This window comes from Agelaius phoeniceus, chromosome 4, assembly GCF_051311805.1.
Source record: "Agelaius phoeniceus isolate bAgePho1 chromosome 4, bAgePho1.hap1, whole genome shotgun sequence".
Lineage (NCBI taxonomy): Eukaryota > Metazoa > Chordata > Aves > Passeriformes > Icteridae > Agelaius > Agelaius phoeniceus.
This window is the reverse complement of record NC_135268.1, coordinates 59,809,442-59,828,543: the sequence shown is the minus strand read 5'-3', so window position 1 is coordinate 59,828,543 and position 19,102 is coordinate 59,809,442. Positions and strand designations below refer to the sequence as shown.

Here is a 19,102-nt window from a genome sequence, read left to right as displayed (position 1 = left end):
AATCAGTTAACAAGAATTCATAGGCCTCTACCCCAACAGTGCACTGTGACAGAAGGACCCTTTAGAAAGGGTGAGGAAGAGTCTTCACATATTGTCTTTGTTGTAAGCACAAGCTCAGCATGTACCAGCACAACCTCTGCACAGCCTCTGAGGACCAAGCTCCTCAGGACACCTCCAGCACCAGTGGTGTTCTGCAGGCTGGCTGCACAGCACCTCTGGAGACAGGTGATGGGCTGGCAGGTGATTTCATGGCCCCTGGACACTGCTCCTGCTGAGAATTATAGGCATGCACTCAAGCACTTCCCTGGCACAGGAGAGTACACCAGGCTCACAGGAGAAAACATATAAAGCAAATCGTCCTACCAGGAGGAATTTATAATCTGAAAGACTGGGAGGTCATTTCAGAGTGTTTTATGTCCTGGGACAGGTTAGAGGGAGATGGGGGAATGTGAAACAAATAAAGGGTGAAAAATCATTTTCCCATTAATCAGTTTAAGGGCATACAATGACATCCATATATCATGGAGGCCTAATTCTTTTCCCTAAATAAGGTATTTGTATGGGAACATGGCCAGTTAGGCAGCTGTCTGGTCAGCCGTGGATGAGAGCAACTGATTTATGTGAGCACTCTGTGCATTTACACACATGAATTACACATTTACTCAGACAATACATGTCTGGGTTTGAAAGCCCAGGCCCCAGTTTGCTAAGAACTTTGGGAGGCCTCTGAACAAATAATTGATAAACTAAAATCCTTTTGCTGTTAGATGGGCTGGGGATGCCCAGTGTAACTGTGGGAGGTGTCTCACAGGCAGCTCAGAGAGAACTTAATCCCTGGTAGCTGAGTACTCTTTCCAGAAATGGCTGTATAAGGCACACAAAGAGAAGCAGAGCATCAAGTTTGCTTTATGTATCTTTTATCAGTCTTTTTCTGTATCCCATAGGTCCATGTTCTTTTTCTGAATCCCACAGGTCCATGTTTTCCTCACAGCCTTGTCTAGTTTTGAATAAAACACAAAATGATCTCCAAAATTAGACCAATCAATGCATGGAAAGCACTCTGAGCGCACTGTTTGAGCCTGACCTGTGACTGAATGCTCACCATATATTTAGCTCAACCATTTGCAAGTCTGTGATGTTGAACAAATGCTCTACTTTCCACTAGTTTTGCAAAGCACTCCTAAATTTAACTCTGAGTCAACACTGTATGACTACACATTTAAGCTAACCTGCATAGTCAGCTTATAAATTTTTAAGAAGCTTTTCCTTCTCTAACAGTGAATGTAAATGCAAGTTGTTTGAACAAAGACACTAATTTATCAGTTATAACAATGAATGCACCTCTTTGTCTACTTGCGACTATGTGAAATATGCATTTGTCATTGACATAAATGGAGATTGATGACAAAAATTATGTGTAAAATGCAGAATAAAAATCAGAAGGCCAGGACAGTCTGGTATGGATTGCCATATCTCCAGCAATATCAGTGGTGTTAACACCACTTTTTTATAGGTGAAGATCTGGCTGTTAACTTCTAATATCTCAAGGTACTTTTGTGATGTGCGTTGCCTATAAACTTTTCACATAGTGCTGACCTTCTTTTGATTTGGAACACTGATAACACATTGTTTATGCTTTCACTCTGTCTGCAAATCTGTCTCCTGTGCAGTCAACAAGCTTTACTTGTGCTTGCTGGTATTAAAGTTCTTTATGAGTCTTCACGAGTATATGTTTGTGTTAGAAAAAAAAGAAGCATCATTGTTGCTTCTAGTCTTGACCTACAATGCAGGAAAAAGAAAAGAGCTTTATTTAAGGAACATTGGGGGGAAAAAATGCAGAATTAAATAAAGTAAATAATGGATATTCCACAAAAGACCTGCAAATAAGAAAAGGAAAAAAAAAAAACATAGGAAAGAAAGAGATAAATAAAGAGTTTAGAATAGTGATGCCACATTTTCATAAAATAATAGTTTACTCAAAGGCAGCTTGCATGTGTTTTGCACAATGTCACATTCAGAATCACAGAAAAATGAGCAAATACAGCACTTGTGAGAGCCTTCCCTCACAGCAGCACTGTGCTCTGAGCACTTTTGTGGGATCTCTGATATGAACCAAAGCCCCATTGAACCAAATGCTGTGTTAACAAAAACTTCTCACGAGTGGTTTTTCAGTGAAAGAATCAGAATGGGCCCAAATCTTCTCTCTACATGACCTGTGACCAATGAATGCAAAACCCACCACAACCATTCTTCTCAACTCTGATACTTCCTGCACTTCTCCCAGTTCTGGTGGTTGCCACAAATGCAAAAAGTAGACTCTGCCCTTGCTTTCAATCTTGCTTCAAATAAATATTCCTGTCAAATAAATGGAGGATTTCTTCAGTCACAATTTTACTCATCAGATGTCTCAGCCACACATATTCCTACTTCATGTGTAGGATCTTTCAACAAACTCCACTAGTCTATTTTAAATTTATACTCACTGGCAGAATTTAATTAAGTCCTTTTTTGTTATTAATTTTATTATTATTATAATTTTATTAATTATATGCACAGTCCAAGATGAGAGACTCATGGACTTTAATACAGATCAAGTACTTTGACATGCAAAAAAGCAGAGAGAGAAAGAGTAGATGCATGCAATTATTCTCCTTTTCATATCCAAATTTATGACTAATGAAATAAAAAGAGCCCCAGCCATTTTGAAGAGGTAGAAGGGACAAGAAGATTCACCTGTTCTAGTTTTGAGATGATCTAGTTTTGAGCTGGATATCACACTGAGCTACTTCCATGGGAATAAATCCAGATTACACTTTGTCAAGATGCCCACACTGAGAAAAAAGAGCCTTTGTCCTCTGCTAAATGAGCACAGGAAGAGAAGATTTACTTGTAGAAAAACCACAAAAATATTTTCACCTACCTTTTAACCCAGAGGACAGGGAAGCCCCAGGCATCTGGTCTAACTTTAGAGCAGCTGAAGCAGTACAGTACCCGAGGTATATCAACAAGCAGCAAAGGCACCCTCAGCACTGATGGTCAGAAATGCATTTTTAAATCTCTCAAACATTTCTCCTTTACATGCTGTGACTTCCACAAGACACCCATCTCAGAGCACACAAACCAACCTCTTTCAGGTGAAAACAAACCCAAAGGTGTGCTGCAGGCAGTAACAAGCACTCAGCCTACAGGACCAGGCTGTGAGCAGCACCAAGTCCCCAAAACCACACGTTTCACAGAGGTCAGTGCAGGTTATTTCACTCAGCAGATCCACTCTTAATGGAGCACACTGCTTGCTAATGTAGAAAGAGTCATGTTCAACCACTGCACAAAGGGACAATGACAAGTGGGGACAAGGCTGATTATAGTCAGCCAAAATCAACTGTCAAGGCCTAACAAGCTTGTGATGAAGTACAGCTAATGTAATTATCACCTTAGGGTCCACAGAGAAGGGCACTGATAGAGTAGAAGAAAAATGGGCTAGTAAGCAAGTCAGAGTAAAAAGCAAGGATTCCCAAACGAAAGGCTGTGATCAAGTCAGCTGTGTGGTGACAGCAAGAAAAACTGCAGTTAGTCAAAATGTAAGGTAATGCAGCCCACAGAGGGTAAGAGAGCAGTTACTTGAGCAAGGAACACAAAGCCCACTGTTTATGCTAAACATAATAGAAAGTGGTAGTTCCTTAATTCCTTTAACAGAAATAACCATTAGGAGACCCATCTTTCTTTAAATTCTCTTTTCTGTTTTCCCCGATCTCATATTACACTTTCATCATGAAAGCTACAAGTTTTTTTTTCTACAATTCCCAAGACAGGGATGATGGGTTTGGCTGCTGACATTACTAGTGAACCACACATGAATTCATAACAGCTCCCACATCCAAAGCAGACCACATACGAAATTACCCTCATACAAACATCTTTTTTTGCCTTCATATCTGATACCATAAACCTGTTACTTCCTTCATGGATCAGAGGTCTTTGAGAAAAAAAAACAAAGTGGACAAGAGTTTCTAAGAAAAGGAAAAAAAAAGCACAGTTTCTACTGGAGAACTTTTTAGAATTTTTTATTGCATTGTAAAGAAGACAAGAAAAGTAACCATAAAGCATTGTATTTGTAGGTCACCTTTAAAGAGTAAACAACAATTATATACACTTCATCATAATGAGTTCTGCATATCACGTTGATGTTCCTCAGTTCATCTGTCTTTCATACTGAGGGGACTCATCCATCATCTAGTCATACACAACCCTGTCATACAGGGGTGAGAGAAGTTATCTTCAAGGTAACTCACTGACACTTCTTAATTAAATATCTTGAAATATTGCATATTATTTTCCTGTACCACCACTGGAGACAATGGTAATTACATGGTGATTCCCAGAAACATTTTATGAATCCTCAATTATTGTGCAACTAGCTGGATTTGACATTAATGCTGCTAGTCTACAATGAATTATATGTAGTAAAATATTGGAAATATTCAGGCACCTTTTCTGAATTATCCAAGACTGTCCATTTTCCAAAGTTACTTAGACTGTTTTTGCAAAATATCCAATGACTAGTTATTTTAAAAAACCCTGATGATTTTGACTGGGTGAATTCCAAGGCAGCCAGAAGTTGCAAGACATCCTTAAAACACAGCCATCCTAAATTAATTAATTAATTCATTAATTAATACCTGTATAAACATTCCCAATATGCATGGACTCAAGCACACAAACTCCTCACATTTCCATTGTCTTCCTTACCAAAAGGCATGTAGATGTTGCAAATGTTGCTTTACTAGGCCAATGTAGGGCCTTCTTTGCAGCATCCAGAGCCTTCCAAAGGATTCCCACATTTCTAGATTTCCAACTATTTGAATGGTCACATTTCTGCCTGTCCAACTCCTTCATGAATTTTCAGTGCAAACCATAACCTTTCTCCAGGGATCTGACAGCCTTAAAGCATTAAAAAGAAAATACTCTTGTCCCACTGCAAATCTGATCATTTGATGAGTATAGTTTAATATGCTCACTCCAGTTGCCACATCCTGTTTATGTATGTGCTATTCCTGACCATGCAATTTATTGATATTTATTATGTTTGTTACAAATGGATCTTGCAATTTCTCTGGAGTTTTCTTCCTGCTGTATCTTCCACTGACAAGTGCAGTTCATCCCAGGGTGTGTCACGGACAAGGTGCTTTCTGGAAAGACAAGCAATGGATGAGGGAGTTCAGAAAGAAATTAGCAGACAAGGACAATGTAAAACTTACTTTGAAACTTGGAAATAGTTCTGTGCTCCTAAATAGTCAAAATCTCATTTTATCCCCTCATTTTCACTAATTATAATTGCAGGACATAAATCCATACTGGTGTCCCTCAGGGTCTCCTCCAGCATTTTGCTTCCATGTGCTGTGAGGCTATTTTCTCCTTTCAGTTTCCATCTCTCTTATTCTCTCTAAGTTCTGCTATTTGCTTTACCACTTCTCTGCTAAGCCCCAGGTCCCAGCAGACTCTCCCCCTCCAGTTCTTTATTTGCTTTAATATGCTTCTTGCCTGAAAAAAAATGTTATCTGGTTTTCTCCACTTCCACTAATTTTCTCCTTCTCTTCATCCTAAACATCACTATTTCCTGAAGCATATTAAGCCAGTTGAATATTTTACTGCCACAATAGAGTCTCAGCTATGCACTTCATTTTTCTTCTCATTCTCTTTTTCAAATGTTTCAGTGTTTTCCTGCTTCATGTCTGAATTACCAGTTTAAATACATCACCAGTGCTGTTGACCCTGTCAGCTGAGGATATTGAAACACTTCTGCCCTGCCCATGGATGCTCTGCTCTGCTCACTCACCATCCATCCTGAAGTCCAACCATCATGCTCCACCAGACCCTGAACACAGCTCTGGGGGCTCTCTCTGGCTTTTATCAATATTGCCCATCCCTGGAAATCCTTAAAAGACAACAACCACTTTTAAAGAGGCATTTTCTACGTTTCCTCTGCTAAACCAGGCACACGCTGTGGTCCTATTCCCAGGACCTTTGCCATGATGTCTGCTTTTACTTTACAGAGTGCTTTTGCTTCAGTAAAAGTTTTTACTTTACATGGTTTACTTCACAGGGTAGAGGAAGGGAATACTTATCACCTGCAGAAGTGTTATGATCATTTCCTTCTGACATTTTATGCTATTAAGTGGCATAAACTATGATGAAATGTCATCATTCAAATACAGCAACAAAATGAAGCTGACTCCAAACATGATCTGACTACAAAGTGTGTGGAAAACACCCCCACTTTATCAGCAAACAGTAGGAAAGTAGTTGATAATTTATGTCATAGCATTCAAAGTTTCTGAAGTGATACATTATTCATGGAGAAAGTCATCTACTTGTGTCTTTTTTAAAGACACATTAAAAAGTACAATGTTAAAAATAGATGGCATTTTATTGGAGATCATAATTATTTAAAAAGTTGGCAACAGGACTTTTTTCTTCCTAAAATGACCTTTCAAGATGAAATGAGGAAAAGAAAAGCTTCTCTGAGGAAGAAGCTGTGAAAAAATCCAGTGCATAAAGAATGCATTTACCTTTAATTTGAATTTTAGTATATTCTCCAACAAGAACAGGGACCAGTAAAATCACATTCAGAAGTACTGAATGGTAGGTCTGCTGAATGACAGAGTTTGTAACTTTGTTGTGACCAAAATCGTCATGATACATCTGTAATTTGGAAATGCAAACTTTGCCTGGGCAGTAAATGAGAAATGCACAAATATATTGAAGATCATAAACATGAGCAGAGAGCAATCCCTAAGTACCATTTACCTGTCTCAGTGTTGCCACATATATTATCAGTAAACAGATTTGCTTTCATTTCCCTTAATCAGTGTTCACTCTTCTGCTTGCTTTCCCCCTAAGCAAAGATCACATGAATATATTGCTAGTGTTCCAACTTAAATCAACAGTAAAAGCATAATTAGAAGTGGACAAACAACTGGCCAAAATCACTCAAAAAAGCAGTTAGCAATCCTGCACTGCCTTTTGAGGGACCCCTCCCTGCACTTATTTCATTTTTCAGAGCTGTGTTGTGCGTGGTCAGTCTCTGGGGCACGTGCTGGGACACCAAGTGTGACCTTCCATCATTTACTGGGCAAGATCCAAGGTGGATGAATGAGAGAAACCACCAGCCATGGAATGACCAGGATGGTAAGCAAAGGTATGATGACAATGGATTATTTAACCCTTTGCCTTTATCCTTTTCCTGCCCAAGGCAGGGGCAGCTCCTCAGAGGTGGCAGACGTGGTAGAACTCAGAGCTTTAGACTGCACAGCAAAAGGAAGTGGAGAGTTCCCTTGTTAAGGCCAGCTCCAGGAAAGTATCCTTGTTCAGAGAGGATGTTAAGTGCCTTGTTAAATCCTTTTGAGGCTGGTGGGACTGAAAAAAAATGCTTAAAGTTAAGCACATTGTAAAATGCTTTCTAGACTTAAACTATTACTGCTTTTCTGACTAGTGCCATGCTCTTGGAGGCTGTTTCATTCCTTGGAAGCAGTGTAAAAAGAGGCACAGGGCTCTTGTCTCTGCAAGGGAGGGATAACTCTTTGCCCCAGTACACTTCTCCACTGCATTGAGTTCCAGAGAGGAAACCAAGCATTTCACCTTTACTTAAATTTATTCTCCTGTTTATATTAAAGAAATCTAAATCAATGTATTAATTGCATAACTACTTTCCTCTGGAGCAGTTGCCTACTGTTTACAGCTGACTAAATGGGAGCTGGGAATTTTGTAACAGAGCAACTTAAAAAATGAATGAGAAGAACAGAGGTGCAATGAGCAACCCACCAGCTCCAAAGAGAGCTGAGTTATAGAAAGATAAATCTGGGACACAATCAGCATCTTCACAAAGTTCAGTCTCCTACTGGATAACTAAAAGGAACTGTATTGTCTGGTGAATGTCTAATATCCCTATTAACAGCAGTGAGCAGGGTAGCAAACTGCAGGCAGTAGAGGCAATATACAGGCAGTAGGCACAGCATCTGTGGCTACAAACAGATATTACAACAGCAGAATAATAACTTAAACCTCTGCCTTCAAAAAATACCACAAATCCTATAGGTCGTTATTCACAGGAAACATTCTGCATGAAAAACTATAAACATGGCTTTAATGCAACAATATTGCACTGTCAGCTCTTGGTAATAGGTTTAATTTTAACTCAGGAAAGCCACAAAAACAAATCAAGCTTTTTGTGTCCCTTTGCATTCTTATGGTTACAAATGAGATTTCCAGAGGCTTAAATTCCAGTGTATGGTGGCTACACATTGATTCATTAATTACCTACCTTCTGGTAGCAAAAAAGTCATATTGAAACCCTAAGCTGTGGTTTGTATCTTTTTAAAGAAATCCCATCTGTTAGTTTCTACTCAGAACATTTAGAAATGCCTGAGGGGAAAAAACCCTAAAACTAAAAATGTCGTTGCAGTAGTAGGAGATGGGGTTACCTCCCACTGTTTTAAATTCAGTGCTGCAGTTCTGGCCCTCAAACCTATCTTGTGCAGTGACAGGTCTGAGCTGCAATATTGAACTTACACAGGTTTGGGCAGCCAAAACTTTATGTTCTTTAGCATAGGTCAAAGCAGAGCTAAAAAAATGCCTGTAGGGAGTGGTTAGGAAAAAACAGCAGATGAAACCAAAAGGGCGCTTAAGCTCTGTCCAAAAACATGAGGCTTTGAAAATATAAAGAAAATATTATCATTTTTAAACAAAGAAAGTTTCCCCTGCTATTTATCCTAGTGTCTGTACCAGGGAGAGTGCTGAACACTCAAGGGTCTCTGTGCTAAGCTCTGTGCAAGCACACAAGTAGATAGTCCTGTCTTTGGAAAGTTTTCAGTCTAGGCCCTTTCATTCTCTGCCTTTTGCACATATTAAGTTATGCCTCCTCATTTAATGGCAAAGAAGTGCTGCCAAACTAGATAAAGCAAAATGCCTGCTGTGCTTACCATCCCTTTCAGAACATATTTTATAATCCACCACAATAAAGTATAATTTATGTATTTTTATCAAACTCTGCATTATTTCAATAACATCTGCAGAGATCAGATTGCAATATGTTCTGGGAGATATTGTTTTGCCCTGAGTTCGTAAAATGTTCTATTTTTCAGTAAAATCTCCTGCCACAATTTCATCTGCAGTTATGAGTAATTTTTTATCTGTTTTGCCAGGTCTTGTTTTGAGTAGTAAGAGTTCTCAAAGCCACATGATTTGCAAAACTTTCTTCAGTGGTCTGTGAATATTGATTTAAAGCAGGACAGAATCAATGGCCATATCTCATTTATTGGATGTCTTTCTTAAAAGGACACATGTAAAAGAGGCATCCAGAAAAAATGGTCTTTTCATAAGCTTTTAATTTATTTAAGTAAACCCTGCTGTGATGGAGGACTGTGCTCAAACGAAAGCTCTTCCAACTTTTCTATGGAGTGTGCTAAAAAGGATTTCCCATTGAAAGACAGACTCTCTACTCTTCTCAAGAGCATTTTTTTCTCTCATGAGGGAAATGCAGGCACCTGGAGTAGCCACTTGGATCAGTTCAACAGTGAATAGGTGCATCCTTCATCCCTGTCCAAAATACTGCTGTATCTCAGCACTTTCTCACACCTTCAGGCACTGATCAGACTTCCAGGGTCTCTCTCCAGTTTCCCAGTGCTGCTGTTGCAGGGTTCTCCCCCCATGGACAGGGACAAAATTGTCCTGTTCCAGGCTCCTGAAGCAGACTATGGAAGTGACTGAAGTGAATGTTTGTGGCCAGGTCATTTCAATGAAAGAAAGATGCTGGCAGTCTGTATTTCTGCTCAGATGAAACCATCTGGGACTGAAGGAATGCTTGCTCTTGGATCAATAATTCAGGCAAGGAGGGTTCTCAGCAAAACCTGCGTAGGAGCCAGAATTACTTTTGCAATGAAAACCTGCCCAGGACAAACAGCCCATCTCTCATTTCCTATGCAAAATCCATTGTCCTCCAACTGATTTTCCAAGGAATGATGAGAACTGAACAGACTCATCCTTTATTTGGGGCTATTTAGCCTGAGCTGCACAGTGAATCTATAAGGATTTTCTTTCCAATAAGGCAGTCAGGACTCTACCAGAACACTAACACAAGAGGCCTGTACATGCTAGAGTAACAATAATGTTACTTATTATTACAATTAAACTTATCATTTCACTCCTGTCTCACTTCCCCCACTCCCCATCACAAATCTGACCCTGCAGCAGCCATAAATCCTACTTGAGAGACCAGGTATTGTCCCCACACTAGTGTGCATAGACTGACTTTGCATAAAGGATAGATCAGGAAGGATTATCTGGTAGTTTGCACTTACCACTGAGCAGCTGCTTTGTTTTATCACTCATACCCAAAAAATATAGCACTTTTTATTGTACTAGAGACTGGAAGCTAATTTTATGTTCAAAGAATCGATATCAGGAATTTTTGAACCACTAGATTGGATTTACAAAACCAAAACCTTTCCTTGCCCTTTAAGATGTGTTCTACACACTTCATTCTTTCTTTTGAATAATAAAAAATGCACACAGAAATGTGTTTATAAAGAGGTAATTCCATCCCTGGGTTCTGAGACCTATAAACCAAGGCAACTTCACTTTCCTTGTTACAAACATCTTCAGATCAAGTTATACAGCTAGACATAGTTGTACATATATTTGTGGTCAAGTCCATTTAAAATTATTTGGGGATAGGAAAATATATTTGGAATGCAATGTTGGTATCCAAAAATGTAAAGTTATAATATCCCAATGGTATAAGCAAAGAGAGAGTAGGAATTTATATTAGGCAGCATACTGCTACAAGGTCTCACAGGCAGGGAGCAGGAATAGGTTAAAAGTGGAATAGTGGAATGGTGCTAGGGGAGGCGAGGTAGAAGATGAGTTTATGAGGTGACAGCTCTATTTTGCCTAAGCTCGCCTGGAGGTTAATGGAGAAAAGAACTCTCTTTCAAAAGGGGCTTCAGTATTTCAAAATGTATTTGTGCTCCTAACCAGGTTTTACCTTTCCACAGGCACGAAGGCCAGGCTGGCTCCAGGGTGACATACCAGGAGCACCAGCTGCCTCACAGAGAAGATCCTTGAGAAACACCTACCAGGAGAACATTGAAATTCAAGGGAGAGGGGGAAAACTGAACAGACACAGGTAAATGGGCATACGCATGCTGCCAACTGTAAATGGCCTCCATTGTTCCTGATCCCACTCCTTTATTCCCTCCATAAAAAATTATGAGACCCAACTATTCATACAGCATTTCCAGAAATTTAATAGACCATATAGATTAAACTCTGAGGGCCAAGCACTGGTGTCAGATACACCCAATGAAACCCCATCTGAGAACAGGATTTGGCTCAGATTCAGCAGGCAAATGAAAGGGTTTTTTTCCACTTTCAGAAGAAACCCAAGTATGTAAAGTTTATAGGCACTAGTAGGAGAATAAATCAATTTAAGTCCATGTCACACCATTCTTTACAGTTTTGTAACAAGGTGTACTTTGTTAGATTTTAATCTGCATACATTTGAGACAGCAAAGCTCTTCAAAATCATCTTTTAATGGCATCGCAATTTATAGACAGTAACTAATTTCAAACTTCATAGCACTTGGCTTTTATGATTATTTCAAATCATTTAAATGCAAATGAATTTCCAGAGAGAGAAAACATCAAATGCCCTTGAGTGGCAACATGTAATAGAACTGCGAGCAGAAATCACAGTAGGAATTTGAAGCAGTCTGATAGGGTTTGACGGGAGGTCTGTATAAAAGTGTTTGCCTAAATCCAATTTACATTTCATTTCACATTATATTCTATTTACCCATTTTGTCATTTTAATATGACTTATTTACTTAATCCTGCTCTGAAATCCAATCTACTATCAAGAGCAAATGTGGAATTCTGGTCAGAATAGGACTTACAGCAATTTTGCATTTTAGGACAATAGTAATATGGTTTCTAAAAAAGAGCTAGCTAGCTTTTCCCCCACAGTTAATAATGTTACGGCACCACGCAGCCAAAAACATTTGTGCATGCCTTAAATAATTACACTTCTTTCAAGCTAAGCAATTGTTTGCCTACTGACAGAGTAATATTTCCTGGGAGGCATTGCTAAGCTACAGTACATACAAAATATTTGGACACAGAGTGCTGAGAAAGAGCTGAACTATTCTTAATGTGATTGCACTCAGAAAGATAAGAACTGTCCTGCAACTCCCCATTCAGCAGCAGTTGAACAAAGCCCCATGGGTGGGTTTTTCACGGCCAGATGGATTTGCAGGAGGCAGCAAGAGCTGGTCTACCTCTAGTGCTTCCTGTGCTTCTGGGTAAGCAGTGCAAGTAAGGACCCAGCCACCGCTGGAATCTTGATATTATCCATCTTCTGTCAACATCCAGCCTTTAAGTTGTACAATGCATGTCCTTTTGGTTTTACCTGAGATAAAAAAAAAAACCCAAAAAACTGCCCACAATTGCAAAGTGACCAAATGGCATTTAGCATTTGTAGGTGAGCAGAGACAGCAATGCAGTCTGCACAGCTTCCAAGGGGCTTGACCATGGCATGGGCCAGACTCACACATGTGATCAAGGTATACATGTTTGTTCTGGGGAAAGGAGAATTCCAGTGACCAGGCAGTCCTCTAATTCCTCCAAATACCTGTCTTCCAGGCCCAGTATTTGAATGAAAAGGCAAAAATACATGTCAGACTCACTAATTCCAGCAAAGGCTGTACACAGTAACCAAGAGACCTCCTAGTTCACAGGAGAGGAGAAAGGGGGAACCTGGGTTTGTGGTGCTGCTGGTGTCTGAATATCTTCTCATTTCCGAGAGAGGAACTGCACTACTTAAATCTACTATAACAATGTAAAAAAATTTAGATGTCATGTGTTTTCAAAATCTGTCTTTTTAAAGATAACAGAAGACACAAATACCTTCAGATAGTCAGGGCTATTCATTATTCTGTGCCACACTTCCAGCACATAGTTTGCAGAAATCCATGAATATTTTCATTTCTTATCAGATATAAATTACTGATACAGTCAGTACAATGTTTGTTGGTGAAAACTCCTATAGTTGAGTAAACTGAGTGATGGATTTGAAGGAAAATAAGAATAAAATATTGTGCTTGGGATAGAGAGATTACTAAAATTGTGCTATTCCAACAGTAGCCAATTTCACAATCAAGATGTCTTTTCTATTGCAAAGGCAATTTTTATATGTCTCCTGCAGATAAATGTCACTCTTTTGTTTATTATGTGTTTCTTTTTCATTTATTTCATTAATTTTGTATATATTTTCTGTGAAAAGACTTCTAAGGAAGTACATTTGTCCTCTGTTTTGAGCAATTTGTCTTTTGCAAGGACGATATAACTGTGTAAAAGCAATAATACAAGGTCTTTTATCAAAAACTTATCAGCACTGTTCAAACAATGAGGCAGTTCATTAGATTTGAATAAGCTAACTCCTGGGTTAGCTTTGGACCTACAGTTTGTCAGGTTAGATGCTGGCTATTTTATTTTTTCATTTTTCAAACTTCATGGAAAGGGTTACTCAGATAAAGGCTGGTATATTGACTAGCAGTGATCAAACAGCAGCAAACCTTTAATAAAATCTTGAGCCTTTATTACTACTAGGAACAGTTCCACTATCTACTAGTCCAGCTCCCCACTGGCTCCCACTGGTCTTGGTGACTGATCCCCCCCATTTCATCAGTGGGGGGTTGCTCTGAAACTGCCTGGGAAAGTTCCCTTTGGAAAAAACCAGGATGAGGTCTAGGGAAACACTCCCATGCAGAGGCCACCTGCATAAAGATCGATGGCCAGGCTGCAGAAAGTTTTATTCCCAACTCTCTGGTCTTTTATTCCCAACTCTCTGGTCTCTCCCAGTGCTCTCTGCCCACGCTTCCTCCTTTCTGTGCCCTCCAGCTGCACCCCTGGAAATGCAGATTGGAGTGCCTGGTCCTGAGCAGCACAAACCCAGGGCAGTCAATGCCTTCAGCTGGCAGCAGGATCCACCTTGTGGAGGGGGAGAACCAAGCCCTGCAGACAAAGCCATCCTTTGCTGAGATCATCAAATCACAGTTTGCTGAGATGTGCAAAGTAGAGTTTTCTGTAAGGATATTTCAGTCCCTTCACTGAGAGGTTGTCCTGCACAGAGGCCATAAAGGGCATGTCCTCAAAGACACCTCTGCATCCTGACCTCAGTCTCTCTGGCTGTGAGTAGTTTTAGGTTTGTCTCAGTTCTGCAGGAGTGGTGAATGGCTTGCACAGAGCTACCACTCAGTGGCTTCATGCAGCTGCCCCAGGTATTTGCTGTGTGCATATAGCCAGGTCCTCTCACAGGTAGGTGAAGTATCCCAGGGAAGAGCTAAAATCCACTGCCAGAAATATTTATAACAATAGAAAACACTCTTAATAAACAAAATATGTGGATCTTAAGTCAAAACCAAAATCTGTCAGGAAACAGCATAACTCATCTTTTCTTATTCACACCCAATACTAAATTCCCTTTTTAATTTCTTCCCTTTTCTACCACTTTTTTTTTTTTTTTTCCTTGTAGCAGTAGGATGCTCCTGGTAATACCTGAGAGCCCCTATTTTAACCTTTCTTTCCTTTTTCTGTGACAGAATTAAGATTTTTCTTCCTGGAACCGTTGATAATATTTTCTGAATTTAGATATGGCTGTTACATGATAACAGGAATAATAGAAACTTCCACTGTGAAATAGAAAGTTCAAAAACCCCCTAGACTGTAGGCAATACACTTCATGCACTTACAGTACACTTCAAAGCCAGGAAGCACCAGTGTTAACATAAGAACAGTTGCTTTGCAGACATCTGATACCATTCTCCCAAACCTGCTGAGTGCTCTGCTTTTTTTCCTATGTTTGTTAAACACCCCTTTCCCAGATGGCTGGGTATCAATAGGTCATTTTACCCACAACATAACCACTTTGAACAAGCTCTATATTTTTAAAGCAAATACTTCAGTGGCTTTTTTACTGCAGGAAAGAAGGAAGAAAACACAACAATAATGCAATTGAAGTACAATCTTAAAAAGCAGCATGGCTGAGAGACAGATCTCTAGTTTTATGACTGGACAAAAGCAGAAGGAGAGGGGGAGATGTGGCTGCTCTGTTTCTACCCACAGATTAAATAGGATAGGGTAATAAAAAAGATTGAAGAAAGGTGCATCACATCAGGGCCAGAACTGAGCAAGTGTCCTACCTTACCAGAGCGTGAAAATAATGGACAGACTTCCATACAGGACATATATACATCCCAGATGTACACTAGATTATTTACAAAATATTCACTAACATTTCAAGCTGACATGAAAATTACTAGGTTGCAAAAAAAAACTGTTAGCTGCTCTTCATTGCAAAGATTTCTGCAATGAAAAGACTACTGAGATTATGGGGAACTCACAAAACAAGTTATTTTTCTAGAAAAAAGGATATTTAAAAAATAAAAAAATATATACAAAATCTAGCTCTGTGTATATGCATGTGTTACTACACACACACACACAAAACTAGGTATTTAGGATAAGAATTAATATTCAGTGTCTGGCAAAATATTCAACATTTTCCTCTGGTATAATCATCTTTTTAAACATGGTAGGACCTTTTTGCAGGTCAATCACAGTTTTCAGGCAAGCTGTAATTTAAATCAGCTCCATTCTGCATCTAATGTGGATGTTTCGCTGAAAAATAATTAAAACTAACCACACTACTTGTGTCTCTTTGTCTGTCAGATACAGACCACTGTTGTGCATGCACATTGCTAATCTCAGGAAAGGAAACCTTGCAGAAAGGACAAGGAGGTGACAAAGTAATTACCCGCAGTGGCTGATTTGAAGAATTGTAACAAAGAGGTGCTCCCTGCTCACGCTACCTTCATCTCACCTGAACTCCTATTTGGTGACTCACTTTCATTGCCTGCTCACCCTTTAGGCTAATAATGGAAATAGCTCTCCTGGCAAGCACAGACAGTATATCAGAGCTATCAACCATATCTCTACTTTTTCAGCACCAAGATGGTTCGGTTTGTTCATCAAAAGGGTCTCAGCTTGTTTAATCTCCTTTATCAGCCCTGCTTCCATCTCAAAGCTTGCAAAGGCTCCTGCTCCTTAAATTGCTGCCTTCATCTGAGCCAATGCAGTGCATATTTCCCTTTTCTACAGAATGATGTTTCAATGCCAAAGAGAAGGAGCATGAGAGAGAGAAATAATCTTGGCACTCATTCAGGTTGTTGTGAAGAAAAAGAAGGGAAAAAAACCCAGACTGCCAATGGGGATTTCCTCTGTAATAAGCCAGATGGCATCATAGGATGCTTGGGGAGACTGTTTCTGTCTAATTCTCTTCAGTAGCAGAAACTGCCAAGGCCTGGCCTTTGTGGTAAAACCAGTGACTAGCTATTTTATATTCTTTCTCTTTCTGTGCATGCTGTCCCCACCTGTCACTAATGCCTTTGTAATGCAGTCGGTGCCTGACACAAACCCCTTCCCCTCCTTTCTCTCCCTCACTTCTGGACTCCAAATAATATTTCCTTCCCACCTATACCAGTAACATGAATGCAACATTTGCTTTATATCCCAGTGACATCAAGATAATTTCTTTCTTCAAGTGCAAATGTTTCACATAACATAGGGAAAGCCAGCTGTGAAATTTCTAAATGTTGCCATCCTGGCAAAAGACCAAAGCAGGGGTTGATGCAGGGAAATGGGGACCTGGTGTTCTGTCAAACACAGTGTTCAGAAGCTCAAATGTCAAGATGGACAACCTACTTGAAATGCTGGCTGGGGTTACATGGATTGTTTTAAAATCTATATTTATAAATTTTATTTATCTACATATATAGCTATCTATTTTTTTTCAATATCTGCAAAATTTTGGTGTTTCAGTTGTATTCTGAATTGTGGGTTCAATCCCTCTGCACACCAAATGAATAGCAGAGACTGTGTATTCCAAAAAGATGAAAAACTTTATAGAAATCTTCTATGGGATTGCTAGGGTGCTTTTGGCTCCTCAGAGTCAGATCCATAAGCTGTCTGCTTGCCTTAAGGTCTTGTATATCCACTGCAAGGACTAAATAGTTTTTCCTCTCTGGAAGCAGTCCTATCATGTATTTAGCATGGAGAAGTTAGATATTTTAAACTCACTCTTTGCTGAGAGCAAAGTAGCATTTTCCCACAACTTTCTGAAGCTGCTTCTTTCTTTTTGACATGGTTCTTTGTCTCCAAGTAGTCATCATGTGCAGATATCACTGCAGCAGAGTAAAGAAATACATCCCAGAGTATCATTTCATACAGGCAATAGAGCTGCTAATGGCTGCTGAAGCCAAGGCAGTTACAAAACTTTGCATGCTGTGCTGTAAGGAAGGCACAGAGCTAATGCAGAGATGTCGGCCGAGATACAGACAGTGCTGGTTGGCAAAAACAGGACTGCAAGACTCATAAAAATAGCAACATTTATAATCTGATAACGACATGTTCATTGATATACTGTCAACTGGGATAATCTAAAGACAATCAGAAGTTATTTTCTTTATCTAGGTATAAAATAGCAGTAAACAGGCTTACAGGATTTTTCTAAGATGAAGTATTTAATTTCTTCTTGGGAGAAAAGCCATGCAGATAGTTGTCTCATTGAGCAGCTGATGAATGTTTCAAGATATAAATGTTGGTGTTTTTTTCCAATTAAACAAAGATGTACCATTTCCACATTTTTGGATGAATAACAATAGCCTGTATCACAGTGGGTTTACTCTTTAAACGTACAAAGAGAAATCTGAGGACTGTCAGCTGAAAAATGATAAGCAACCTCTCATTCCTCTCCCCAGCAGCTTTTCATTATTCCAACAGCAGAACAGAAACCAAACCCTGAAATCAAGCCCTGAACCATGGCAGGCCTGGTCCCAGCACATCCTGGGCAGACTGGAGAGAGCCTCCACCAATGCTGCAGCTGGGACTGGGGACAACACTTGGCAGGAAAGGTCTCTTGGCAGCAAAGGAAGGCTTGGCCATGGGGGTTGGATGCTGCCCTGGGCAGTGAAGTAGAACCAGCATGATGTGCCCTGAGGGGGAGAGCCCAAAGAGCCCCAGCAGCTCCCTGTGTGGCCCCCAGCACTGCTTTTCCCTGCTCCAAGCCTGCCACATCACTCACTGCTGGAGAAAGCTGTGCACACCCCGCCAATGCCTGGGCTGGCCCTCCGCCCGCAGCAGAGCAGATTACAGTTCCCAGAACTGCTCTCCAGGGCCAGGATGAGCAGGAAATCAGGATTTCTTGACACTGGTCTAATGCTGGAAGAGAGATCAGCCAGGCAGAACTGATGGGGCCTAAAGATAGCTTAACATCAGCTCTTGCCTAGTGTCTTCCTCTGCTCCAAAGCATTGCAGCTAAGGCATAGCCCAAAATCCAAGCCAGTACGGTTGGAGAGGGCAATAACAACAAAGCCATTTTTTTCTCCTCCCAGCTGTGTGTTGTTTTGGGTTTATGACCCCATCAGTATTCAGTAGAGATTGCCCATCCTGTGGTCCCAAGGGCAAGCAGGTGCTGCCAGCAGCCTGTGCCTGCCTCTTCAGGGCCTTCCTTGAGCCCCAGGGGATCCCATGTAGTGCCTTGGGAGCACATCCAAAGGCAAGGAAAAGAAATCCTTCCACCCAACAATTTTTTAACCCAGTACAGAACACACCAGACTGACCATAACTTTGAGTGAGATGCTTATTTCCATTCTGATAAGCTTTATCCCAAAAAACAATTCTGAATTTGCCCTAACTCAGGTTTACTTGGGTTAGAAGTTACAGATGACAGCTGGGCAGACTTCAGCAAAATGATGCATTTGTTCATTCTCATGGAGTTTTGGTTAATTAGGCAATGAAAGATGTAGTTTAGAATCAGGAAAATAGGAATAGCTATATCACAGTAAATTAGTGGGATACTTCTGGGACATTAATGGAATCAGATGCCAATATCTGTGTTGGTTTAGGAAGACTCTATGTTTTGCTTCCAAAAAATCTGTTGCCAACAGCAGTAAAGTTCATGTTGTCTGTTCCATAAAATAGCCTCTATTTTCTA

The 19,102-nt window shown here is 40.0% G+C and overlaps 1 long non-coding RNA gene across 1 annotated transcript in view; it reads right to left on the bottom strand.

The window, feature by feature from the left end:
• Window positions 1–4,044: 4,044 nt before the first annotated feature.
• Window positions 4,045–19,102, bottom strand: part of LOC143693984 (uncharacterized) — a 130,833-nt gene continuing 115,775 nt past the window's right edge. Inside the window, exon 3 of the long non-coding RNA XR_013182156.1 lies at window positions 4,045–5,186. This is a non-coding gene — a long non-coding RNA (uncharacterized LOC143693984). The remainder of the gene's footprint in view (window positions 5,187–19,102) is intronic.